This window comes from Sus scrofa, chromosome 17, assembly GCF_054392235.1.
Source record: "Sus scrofa isolate SSC_HxYL_T2T_F1_AM1 chromosome 17, Sscrofa_HxYL_maternal_Yorkshire_Landrace_v2.0, whole genome shotgun sequence".
Classification (NCBI taxonomy): Eukaryota; Metazoa; Chordata; class Mammalia; order Artiodactyla; family Suidae; genus Sus; species Sus scrofa.
Window position 1 is genome coordinate 45,485,457 of NC_139399.1, and position 12,531 is coordinate 45,497,987.

The window sequence follows — 12,531 nt, forward strand, 5'->3', positions numbered from 1 at the left end:
TGGGGTCTAGTAGTCAAAGTTTTAAGTAGCCCTTCAGGTGATTCTGATGCACACTAGCTTGGGATCAGCAGCTACAAGTCTTTAGAGGTTCTGGTGAGTAGCTGGGAGGGTTTTTTGAAATGCCTGGAAGTCATCCATGAGTCCTTCCCACCTGGGTGAGAGCAAACTTCGATTTAGCGGCGCTCACCAGCCTTGCCAGCTATTCTTGCCCGCAGCTGGCTAGTGCGCAAGGCCTTCTGGGGCTTGTAGTCGGGATCGCGCCCAAGCCAGAGACGCCTGCGCGTTGGCCGCCAACTCGCTCTATTAGCTGCGGTTGGGGCTCGGGACCGGCTGCCATCTTAGTCGAGGGAGTGAAGAGTCGTCGCCGCCCCGAGTCCTGGTAAAAATCCCCGGGCGGACCGGAGGCAGTTCTGGGGAGAGGGAAGGTCCTGGATGAGAGTGTCCAAGGCGAGCAAGGGGTAGAGGAGTGCGGCGCGCTTGCCGGGACCCCACAGCCGCGGCTGCCTCCTCTTCCCTCAGAGCCGGTGCCCGTGGGGGGCGCGGGGAGCTCGGGCTAGTGGCAGGGGCCTGGCGGGGGGTGGGTTGGCCGGACGCGCCGAGCGGCCACTGCTGGGCTCAGGCGTCTGGAAGCCCCTCGCCTCGCGGGCGCCCAGTTGTGAAAGGACTGGGCCGCCGCGGCGGGCGCCAGCAGGGTCCGGCCCGGTACCCCTCAGCCCCGCCCGGGGGCCACTCTCCGGCGGCCCGGCCTACGCGCGGGGCCCGGTGGCAGCAGCCGGCGCGAGCGACGTGGCCCTGCAAGGGGCGGCGGCCGGGCCCACCTGCAAGCCACTGCCCTTCCCGAGACTTTTCGGAGCCCCCAGTCTCGAGGGGCCCAGCACAGCGGCTGCCGCCTTTCTCTTTTGCACTCCCCTCCTCCCTCCATTGTCCCCCATCGTGGTGGTCCCGGCACCGGCTCCCTCCTCCGCGCCCACTACCGCCGCCGCCCCGACCCAGCCGGCGCCTCCCGGCGCTGAGTTTTGCAGACGTGGAGCTGTCACTGTCCTTCCTCTTGAGAGTGCCCTTTTCTTTAGCGGAGAAAGGAAAAAAGTAGCCGTGAACGTGTTCTAAGGGTCGAAAGGTGTTTGAGGGCAGACTTAGTGGGCACTAGTGGGGAACTCAAGTTTTCAGACTTAGCTTCGGGCCGATGCTGAGAGAGAGATAAACACTGGGTCTGTGGGCCCCAGGTAAACGTTGGGCCTAAAGTTGGCGATGTAACCAGATGAATTTTGCAAACCACACGAAATTCATAGTTCTCCAGTAATAAGTCAACATGTTTCTTTGGTTATATTCGTATCTTGATCTTGTTAGCTTTTCTGCCATTCTAGAGCTTAAGAATGCCTTGTGAGTGTGAGGTGGGGAAGGAAGAATGGAATTTTTCTTTGAAAATTAATGAGGCACTGGAGCCAGGCATATGTTATTATACTTAGCTGGGGTCTTGCATGAATTCGAATACAACCAGATCTTAAGAAAGTGCTAAAAGCAGTATATTTCCATCTCACAACGGAATAAAGATTTCTCAGCCTGTATAAAGTTTTCATGACAGATCTGGTGAGAACCTGCACTGTTTATTCATAGATTTATTCAAGGTGTAATTACTTCATCTTTAAGATTTAGAAATGAAGGTGGAAATTCAGCTGCTTTTTTGAGCAGTGTAAGTTTTGGGGTTTGAGTCCCAAAGGAATTCCTTCATCTTCATCATGAGTCAAGTCAGCAGGGATATGATATGATATGAAATAAACAAGTGCAGAATACTTCTTCAGTTTATTCTAGAGTTAACTCTATATTCATTAAAGAAACATCTTTACCCCTATTGGAATAGACAAACCAGTAGCCCCTAAATTTGATCATTACAATAACTAGGGGAGTTTTTTAAAAGTGGAAATACCAGAGATTCATTTCCTGAGATCGATTTGATACTTTTGATTTAACCTTGACAAATTTATTTTTTAAACTTGCCTCAGGCAGTTCTATTGGTCTTGGGAACCACTGAGACTAACAATGTGTTCAAACCAAAAAGCTTTGATAGGAAAGAGGAAGTAGCCAGTTCTGTTTGGGTTGACCTTGGAAAGGAGGAAGGATCTGCCCCTGGACCTAAGTTACGTCTTAGTTGATGAGTAGGAGTGTGATTGTGATGGGGAAAGGAAAGGACAGGGGAGGCAGAGGAAACTTGTTAATATTGTGTGTAAATGCAGAGAATTGTGGATGAAAAAGGGAGCAAAGAGTGGAATGGGGAAGGAGAGCGATGTGTATATGAGGCCAGAAAGGTAAAAGGAGGCAACGATATGAAAAGTTCTATGTGTAATGCAAAAAAACTTGTTTTATGTTGTTAGCAAAAGATACAGATTTTTAAACAGGGAAGTTATGTGAGTACATTTGCTTTAGAAAGATTCCTCTGGCGATTAAGAGTGAAAGGATGGAAGAGTGGCTATTGTAGAAGTCTAGGTGAGAAGTGAAAAGGCTTGACCTTGGAGAGAGGCTGTGGGGATGATCACAGGATTGGATTGAATTCCTCACTTGTGCAATTTTGTTGCCCTTTTTCTGTATGAGGATTTTTTTTTTTTTTTTTTTTTAGGGCCAGCCCAGGTAAAGGGCTGTTTTCTATCAGAAGAACCCATTAGCAAAAGTAAATATATTGCCAGGTTATATATGTTAATGATACCAGAATGTATTGTTCAGTAGCATCCTGAAAAATTAGTATCAGATCAGTTGCAATTTGGAGGAAAATTTGGAGATTAGACTGAAATTTATGACATTGCTTTAAGCTTGTTTCAAGTGTTTTTCTCCAACCCTCAGAAACTTGGTATTAGAATTTTAGAGCTGGAAGATATTGTAAAAATTTATCTAGTCCACAGTGGCAGATGTGTTTTGTTTTATGGCGCCAACTTTCCTTTGAAGTAGCTGCCAGAAGCCCTGTGTTGGGAAGGATTTTAGTCCATATGTGTTCTCTGGGAAAGTGAGTTATGATTGATTATTGATGACTCCTCTGTGGATACTGGTTTACTGATGCCTCTTTTGTGGACACTAGTTATGTAGTGGGTAGTATATGCCAGATACATTCTTAGACTAGGCCAACCTGTTAGTTTTCTATTTGTTTTTTAAAAAAACAAAAAACAAAAAAACTAAGGAGCTCCCATTGTGGCTCAGCAGAAATGAATCTGACTGGTATCTATGAGGATGAAGGTTCTATCCCTGGCCTTGCTCAGTGGCCTAAGTATCTGGCATTGCCATGAGCCGTGGTGTAGGTCATAGACAAAGCTCAGACCTGGTGTTGCTGTGGTGTACAGCTCTGATTCGACCCCTAGCCTGGGAACCTCCATATGCCAGAGATGTGGCCCTAAAAACACAAACAAAACCAAAACAAAAAAACTAGTTAAGAATCCACTAGGGGTTCCCATTATAGCTCAGTGACTTAGGAACCCAACTAGTAACCATGAGGATGTGGGTTCGATCCCTGGCCTTAGTGGGTTAAAGATCTGGCATTGCTGTGAGCTGCCGTGTAGATTACAGATGAGACTTGGATCTGGTGTTGCTGTGGCTATGGCATAGGCTGGCAGCTGCAGCTTCAATTCAGCCCCTACCCCGGGGAATTTCCATATGCTGCAGGTGTGGCCCTAAAAAAAAAATCAGAACTAGAAGTAAAATCAAGTTTAACTTTTGTTATGTTTTCCAGTGTATCAAGATGAATGTGTGCTACTAAAGAGCTTTTGGTATTGGACCAAAAGAAAAAAGTATTTCTAGCCTATATCTTTTGACAGAGAGTTTAACACAGAACTTTGACCTAGCAGTGAGTTTTGCTGTATTCATTCTGGCTTAAGAAATTTGTGTTAGTAGTATTTATAGGAAATAGCCTCCCCCCCTTTTCCTTTCTTGTTCTTTACCCTTCTCTCAATTTGGGTTTTGGGGATTGGTTTCCTTTATATGAGTTAAGGCAAAAGTATATAAAGGCTTTTTCTCCCCCCTTATTTATAGCACCTATCCAAATTGTGGGCTCATAATAAGCGCTCAGTAAAGGCATGTTGATTTTTGTGGCTGTAAATTATACTGGCTTTGAATCAATATAAATTAGCAAGGGGGGTTACAGAACAGAATTGCAGCATTCTCTGGTTGAGAGGTCAGCCCTCAGCTAAAAATGTTGGGTTGGAAACTAGCCTCACAACCAGAAGCTGTTCCTTGCCTCTGTCCTTTTTCAGTCTAATATAGTGTACTGTTCTTGGAGAACTACTGCCAGCTCAGCTCTTTGCTTCTTTTCAGAACTGGTTATACTCAAATCCTTGGAGTGCTTTTTCTTTTCTTATTCCTATGAGCTTCCAAGTTGGCAGGGACCGCCCTTACTGTGATCCCAGTAGGTAGACTATGTGTTTATATGGCCATCCTTGTTTTGCCATTTGGCCATATGCAGGTAGGGATCACCTCATACTATGTGAGTCATTTTCTCCCTTACTTACCTTCTTATTGGGCCTGCTCCATCAAAAATTATCCTAGGGAGTTCCCGTTGTGGCGCAATGGTTAACGAATCCGACCAGGACCCATGAGGTTGTGGGTTCGGTCCCTGCCCTTGCTCAGTGGGTTGACGATCTGGCGTTGCCGTGAGCTGTGGTGTAGGTTGCAGACGCGGCTTGGATCCCGCGTTGCTGTGGCTCTGGCGTAGGCTGGTGGCTACAGCTCCGACTCGACTCCTAGCCTGGGAACCTCCATATGCCGTGGAAGCGGCCCAAGAAATAGCAAAAAAAAAAAAAAAAAAAAAAAAAAAAATTATCCTAGCAAACTTTTTTTTCACTTAAAGAACTCTGATTTTATTTTATTTTTTGGCTGCACCTGCAGCATGCGGAAGTTCCTGGGTCAGGGATAGAACCCACACCACAGCAGCGACCCAGAACTGCTGCAGTGACAGTGCCAGATCTCTAACCCATTGCTCCCACAAGAGAACTCCCCAGTGAAACTTTTTAAAGCACATTGTGTCCTCAGGTTCCCAAGGTCATCACTGATCTGATGTATTTACAGAGATAATGTGTTAATGGACCCTCCTTCCTCTCTCAGGTAACATGCATTTAGCAGTGGCCTTCTGGAGACAGCGCCTTAACCCCAAGAAGTGACTCAAACGGTGAAAACTTCAGGTATTGTGGCATGCCTGTGAGAGAGATTAGGGACAGTGATGATGCAGAGGGTGAGCCCTGATCATATTAATGGGTATGGGGAGGTATGGGGAGAGACCATTGTTGATGTTGGCTACATGAATTGGTTCGAGAAAGAGATGGTTTCCACTTGGATCTGAAACCATAAGCTGCCTCTCTACAAGGCTTAGCCTGTGAGCCACATTGTACTCTCTTTTTTTTTTTTTCCGGTGCTTCCTAGGGCCGCACTCACAGCACGTGGAGGTTCCCAGGCTAGGGGTCAAATCAGAGCTACAGCTGCTGGCCCTCACCACAGCCACAGCAACACAGGATCTGAGCCGTGTCTGCAACCTATACCACAGCTCACAGCAACGCTGGATCCCCAACCCACTGAGCAAGGCCAGGGATTGAACCCGCAACCCCATGGTTCTCAGTCAAATTCATTTCCACTGCGCCATGATGGGAACTCCCACATTGTACTCTTAATTTAATTTGGGTCCTCTGACTTTTCTGTTTGTCTGGCTTCCTTAGACATATACGTGCTTTTCTTGTGTTCTTTTATAAGCATTTACCTCTATGTACTTGTCCAGACATGTGCACATATATGGTTGAAAAGTGTAGGACTTTAAAAGAAGTCAGAATGATATAGTGGAAAAAGAAAAGAGGACTTGGAGAGGAAAGGTCTGTGTTCTGATTCGATTTTGCTACTGATAAATTCTGATTGTTGGCAAATTATTTAATCTTGACAGGACTCAGTTTATATATCTATAAAATGTTGATTCCTACTTGCCTCCCTGGCATGTTGTGAGGATCAAATAAAACAATACATTAAATTTTTAGAAAAAAATGAATTCATAATTTGAGGTATTATCTAGATCTATAAAGTGGGAAAAGTTGGCAACAATATTGAAAAGGAAGACATGAGAACAGTACCGATTCACTTTAAAAGATCAGGAGAGGAGTTCCCGCTGTGGTGCAGGGAATAAAGATCCAGCTTGTCTCTGTGGAGGCACTGGCTCAATCCCTGGTGCAGGCCAGGGATTGAATCCGAGCTGCATCTGTGACCTACACCACAACTGCAGCCGCTCTAGGTCCTTAAGAACTTTCATATGCCATGGGGGTGGGAAAAGAGGAAAATAAAATTAGGAGAGAGATGAAAAAAAAGATCAGGAGAAAGAAAAAAAAAAAAGCCTACTGGTTAAGAAAAAAAAAGTAGAGTATAGAAAAAGTCAAGGGAGTTCCCATCTTAGCATGGTGGAAACTTAGCCGACTAGGAACCATGAGGTTGTGGGTTCGATCCCGGGCCTTGCTCAATGGGTTAAAGATCCGGCATTGCCATGAGCTGTGGTGTAGGTCGCAGACATGGCTCAGATCCCATGTTGCTGTGGCTGTGGTGAGGACTGGCAGCTGTAGCTCTGATTTGACCCCTATCCTGGGAACCTCCATATATGCTGCCAGTGTGGCCCTAAAAAGCAAAAAAAAAAAAAAAGAGAGAGAGAATAGGGAGTGAATGAAGTAGAGCACATGAATTGGTAGATGAGAAAGCTGAATAAGAAGAGAGGGTCCCTTTCGTTTTGCTAACCCTAACCTTGTGAATTAAAAGGTTGTTCCCAATATTTTTATTATTGTTATTACCACCTCTCTTCATATAAGTGTCCCATCTATACTTAGCTTCTTGTCTCCTTTATAAAAATTAGTGTTTCTTATCGATTCGATTTGTGACTTTTTGTGTTTTAGGGACTTTTTTTGGCCACATATATGGAGGCATGTGGAGGTTCCTGGGCTAGAGATTGAACCCATGCCACAGCAGCCACTCAAGCCGTTGCAGTGACAACATCAGATTTCCTCGGCCTGCTGCACCGCAAGAGACCTCCTAGTTTATATTTTTGATAACTAGTTGCCTTATATTTATGAGAGACCAAGGCTATGATTTGCTTATTATGGTATACCAGGCCAGTGTGATAATCAAATGTGTGTTTAATCTGTTCTTTTATGTAATTATGAAGAGAAAGGAAGGAGTTGGTGGGGATGCTTTGTGAGAGATCCTAGGAAAGGGAAGTGGTTAAGAGGAAAAGAGATGGTGAGAGTAATTCTTAGAGGATAATGAATGGAAAATCATGAAAATGGAAAAACAAACAAACATGTAAAACAAAAAAGATAGTGTTTTCTGCAGTTGAAGAAACATGGCACATTTCCTATCTTTAATGGTGATAATACTTGACAAAAAGTTATGTGCTAAGAAAGATCATTTTCCATACCAAATATCTTTAAAATAGTTCTAAAAGTATCCACTTCATCCTGAGGGCACAAAGTAGTTCTTTTTGGAAAGAAAACTGTGCCAACATTCAGGAGGCCTGGGTTATGGCCTTGGTATTGCTTGTTACTTAAATTCTGTGATTTTTTTGGTGGGGGGACCACATCTGAAGGATATGGAAGTTCTCAGGCTAGGGGTCCAATCGGAGCTACAGCTGCTGGCCTATGCCACAGCCAGAGCAATCCAGGATCTGAGCCGTATCTGTGACCTACACCACAGCTCACAGCAGCGCCAGATCTCTGACCCACCAAGTGTGGCCAGGGATCAACCCTGAATCTTCATGGATGCTAGTTGGATTCATTTCCCCTGTGCCACAACAGGAACTCCCTAAATTCTGTGATCTTGAGCAATTCACTTAAATCTTTCTGGCCCTTATTCTATTGAAAGTATAAACACATGCTCTCTTAAGTTCCTTCTAGTTCATTCTTTGTCCTTTGTGCTTCATTTGCTAAGTACTAATTTTTCAGGGTTTTGTTGATATCACAATATAGGAATGGTTTAAAATATAATAGGACTTCGTAATATTCAGTGCTTTATAAATGAGAAGCCATTTTATTTTATTATTATTATTTTTTTGGCTATGTCCATGGCATGTGAAAGTTCCCAGGCCAGGGAGCATACCCATGCCACAGCAGTGACCCAAGTCTGGATCTTTAACCCACTGCACAACAAGAGAACTCCGGAACACCTGTGATTTTAAACCAAGAATTCATTGGAGTTCTTGTCGTGGCTCAGAGGAAACAAATCCTACTAGGAACCACGAGGATGGTTCGATTCCTGTCCTTGCTCAGCGGGTTAAGGATCTGGTGTTGCCGTGAGCTGTGGTGTAGGTCGCAGACGAGGCTCAGATCTGGCATTGCTGTGGCTCTGGTGTAGGCTGGTAGCAACAGCTCCGATTAGATCCCTAGCCTGGGAACCTCCATATGCCGCAGGTGCGGCCTTAAAAAGACAAAAAAAATAAATAAATAAAAAATAAGAATTCGTCTGTGTTTGAACTTACTTGCCTTACTGCAGAAATAGTCCAAGAAATATATATTATGTATATTATTTTTTTGGATTCCCTAAACATTTCTCTGTTAATTACAGGGAAATTTTTCTTTTAAGACAAGAAAGTAATCCAGAAATGCTATCTGCATTTAGGTAAACTTTGGTTTGTTGGTTTTTTTTGTTTGTTTGTTTGTTTTTCCATTTCTTGGGCCGCTCCCGCGGCATATGGAGGTTCTCAGGCTAGGAGTTGAATTGGAGCTGTAGCTGCCAGCCTACACCAGAGCCATAGCAACACAGGATCCCAGATGCATCTGCAACCTACACCACAGCTCATGGCAACGCCAGATCCCTGAGCAAGGCCAGGGATCGAATGCTCGACCTCATGGTTCCTAGTCGGATTCATTAACCACTGAGCCACAATGGGAACTACTGGTTTGTTTCTTAGTCGTTTTTGCGAAGAAAGAATAGTCTGTAAAATTTAGTCTTTTGGAGTTCCTGTCATGGCTCAGTGGAAATGAGCCTGCATCCATGAGGACACAGTTTTGATCCCTGGCCTTATCCAGTGAGTTGAGCTGTGGTGTAGGTCACAGATGTGGCTTGAATCTGGTGTGGCTGTGGCTGTGGCATAGGCCAGCAGCTGTGGCTCCGATTCAACCCCTAGCCTGGGAACCTCCATATGCCGTGAGTTCACCCCTAAAGAGCAAAAATAAATAAATAAAATTTAGTCTTGTTTTTTTTTGTCCTAGAGAGTCAACTGAAATGGTCACAGAGGAAAGGATGATAGTCTAAAGGAATACTATTTTAGGGGTTAACATTGTGCACTAGACTAACATTGTCTAATTTTGAATTTTGGCTCTTCCACATATTGGCAGTATGACCTTGGCCAAATCAGTAAAACTTCTTGGTGCCTTAGTTTTCTCATCTGTGAATTGGGAACAATAATAGCATATGTCCAGAGTTGTTGTGTGGATTAAATGAGATAATGTACTTTTGCTTGAACAGTAGTTGGCTGAGAGTAAGCAGGAAATGTTAATTACTATTTTTGCTATTGTTGTCATTATCATATTGTTACCACCAACCTTGTCTGTCTTAAATTATCACCTCAATTCATTAACTCATTCAGTAAATTTATCTGTGGTGTGTATTGTAAAGTCAGATTCCTCTACAGGGCTAGCTGAACATTTTATTTTATTTTATTTATTCACTTTTTTTGTCTTTTTAGGGCCATACCTGCGTCACATGGAGGTTCCTAGGCTAGGGGTCCAATTGGAGCTGTAGCTGCCCGTCTGTGCCAGACCCACAGCAACGCAGGATCCAAGCCTCCTCTGTGACCTACACCACTACCTGAACATTTTAAATACTAATGGTAGGAGTTCCCCTTGTGGCTCAGCGTAAACAAACCTGACTAGTATTCGTGAGGACACAGGTTTGATCCCTGGCCTCCTTCAGTGGTTAAGGATCTGCTGTTGTGGTGAGCTGTGGTGTAGGTTGAGGGCTTGGACCCCACGTTGCTGTGGCTGTGGGCGTAGGCTCCAATTGGACCCTTAGGCTGGGAACCTCCATATGCTGCAGGCGTGGCCCTAAAACAACAACAAAAAAAAGTAATGGTAGATCAGATTGGAAGTTAAGTGAATTAGGGAATTAATGTGAATCCAGAGGAACAGCTGTTTTTTAGCTTTTGTTCACTTTATATTTTATTTTAATTTTTTAGCTGCAGTTGCAACATATTGAAAGTTCCCAAGCTAGGGATCGAATCAGTGCCACAGCAACACCAGATATGAGCCATGTCTGCAACCTACAGCATAGTTCACGGCAATGCCGAATCCTTAACCCACTGAGTGAGGCCAGGGATCAAACCTGTGTCCTCACGGACACTAGTCAGATTCGTATCTGCTGGGTCACTATGGGCACTCCCCCAAGTTTATTTTTATTTTTATTTTATTTTATTTAATTTATTTTTTTGGCTTTTTGCCTTTTCTAGGGCTGCTCCTGCGGCACATGGAGGTTCCCAGGCTAGGGGTTTAATCGGAGCTGGAGCCACTGGCCTATGCCAGAGCCAAAGCAACGCGGGACCCTTAACCCACTGAGCAAGGCCAGGGATCAAACCCACAACCTCATGGTTCCTGGTCCGATTCGTCAACCACTGCACCACCATAGGAACTCCCCCAAATTTATTTTTAAATAAATAATTCAGGAGTTCCCTGGTGGCCCAGTGTTTAAAGATTTGGCATTGCCACTGCTGTGGCTTGGGCTCAGTCCCTACCCAGGAACTTCTGCCTGTCAGGTGTGTAGCCAAAAAAATAAAATAAGATAAAATGTATAATTCAGTGTTGGCTCACTATTTTTATTTTTATTTTTTATTTATTTATTTATTTTGTCTTTTTGTTGTTGTTGTTGCTATTTCTTGGGCCGCTCCCGCGGCATATGGAGGTTCCCAGGCTAGGGGTTGAATCGGAGCTGTAGCCACCGGCCTACGCCAGAGCCACAGCAACGCGGGATCCAAGCCGCGTCTGCAACCTACACCACAGCTCACGGCACCGCCGGATCGTTAACCCACTGAGCGAGGGCAGGGACCGAACCCGCAACCTCATGGTTCCTAGTCGGATTCGTTAACCACTGCGCCACGACGGGAACTCCGTGGCTCACTATTTTTAAATGGCTGTATTCATGTATATTGAAGTTCCTGGGCCCAGGATTAAATCTGAGCTGCAGCTATAACCTATGCCACAGTTGTGGCAATGCCGGATCTTTTTTTTTTTTTTTTTTTTCCTTTTTTTCTGCATTTTAGGGCCGAATCCACGGCATATAGAGGTTCCCAGGCTAGGGGTCTAATCGGAGCTACAGCCACAGCAACGCAGTATCTGAGCTGTGTCTGCGACCTACACTGCACAGCTCACAGCAGCGCCAGATCCTTAATCTACTGATCAAGGCCAGGGATTGAACCTGCAACTTCATGGTTCCTAGTCAGATTCGTTTCTGCCGTGCCATGACAGAAACTCCAATGCCAGATCCTTTAACCCACTGTGCAGAGCTGGGTATTGAACTTGTGCCTCCACAGTGAACTGAGTTGGTGTAGTCAGAATCTTAACCCATGAGCCACAATGGGTACTCCAATGTTGGCTCACTATTGATGGGGGGTGGGGTGGCTATAGATGTAATGTGGCCTGAACATCTTAACTTTCTTCTAAGGAGAAGCTGGAATTCCAGATTTTGTGAGAAATTTTTATTTTTAAATGCTGGCAACTGAATGAATTCATAAAAACACTGTAGGCCAAACAGTCACCAGGCAGAATTTTGTCTTGTGGGTTGCCACTCTGCAAACACTGATCTTGACTTTTTGTATAACCCATGTTTCCTCTGGGAAGAAAGTTTATCCACATAGAGATTTTTACAAGTTTAAGCAGTACCTTAAAGTAGTCTAGGGTTGAATGAAGGATATAGAGTAATTATAAAGGCAAAGAAGAGTCAGAAAGTTATTTAAGACTGGGATTCAGAATGGGAGAAATGACGCAAATGGACCTGAGGTGGTGGCAGTACAGTGAATAGGAGTTGGAATTTAGATTTGTCTAAAGAGGGTTTGTATAGTCCTGGTAAGAGAAAGTTTGGAAAGAGACCATTGCAGGGACAGAAAAAAGTTCTCTTCACTTCTAGGTTCTTTGGCTGGCCCAATAATTGATATGACAGATTGATAGAAGAAAAACAAATTTTCCAAGTATGGTACCAGAGCCTCATAAATGTTTGAGAGAGACCTAAAGGGCAGCCTGCTAGTGGAGGCTTATATTAACACAGTGAGCTAAGGAAAGGAGTAAGGGTCTAGTGATGTAAAGGGAGAAAGGCCATTCACTGAAAAAGGAGAGGAGATGTTTGGAAAATAAGGTTGCCCTGTTAAAGCAGGTTAAAGTTCTTAGATAAAAAGATGTGTCTGATAACAAACAGTTCTTTTCCTGGTACAGGCCTCCTTTCCAATGTAAATTTAGGCAGATGGGGAGAGAAGAGGTAAAGAGCTTTTCCTGAATCTGCTGGGTTTTGATTGTTTCTAGCTCAAAATAATCCTTATGCTAAAGTGGCATATTTGGGATG

General features: G+C 44.4%; 1 long non-coding RNA gene across 18 annotated transcripts in view; it reads left to right on the forward strand.

The window, feature by feature from the left end:
- The first annotated feature begins 332 nt into the window (after positions 1–332).
- The window catches only part of LOC102165807 (E3 ubiquitin-protein ligase Itchy homolog), a 108,012-nt gene continuing 95,813 nt past the window's right edge, over positions 333–12,531 (forward strand). For 7 of the 18 annotated variants that reach the window (XR_014832189.1, XR_002340136.2, XR_014832190.1 and 4 more), the window contains exons 1-2: positions 333–379; positions 5,077–5,153. This is a non-coding gene — a long non-coding RNA (E3 ubiquitin-protein ligase Itchy homolog). Of the gene's footprint in view, positions 448–5,076; positions 5,204–12,531 lie in introns of all 18 variants that reach the window. The other 11 variants (XR_014832187.1, XR_002340135.2, XR_014832178.1 and 8 more) reach the window with 4 other exon arrangements.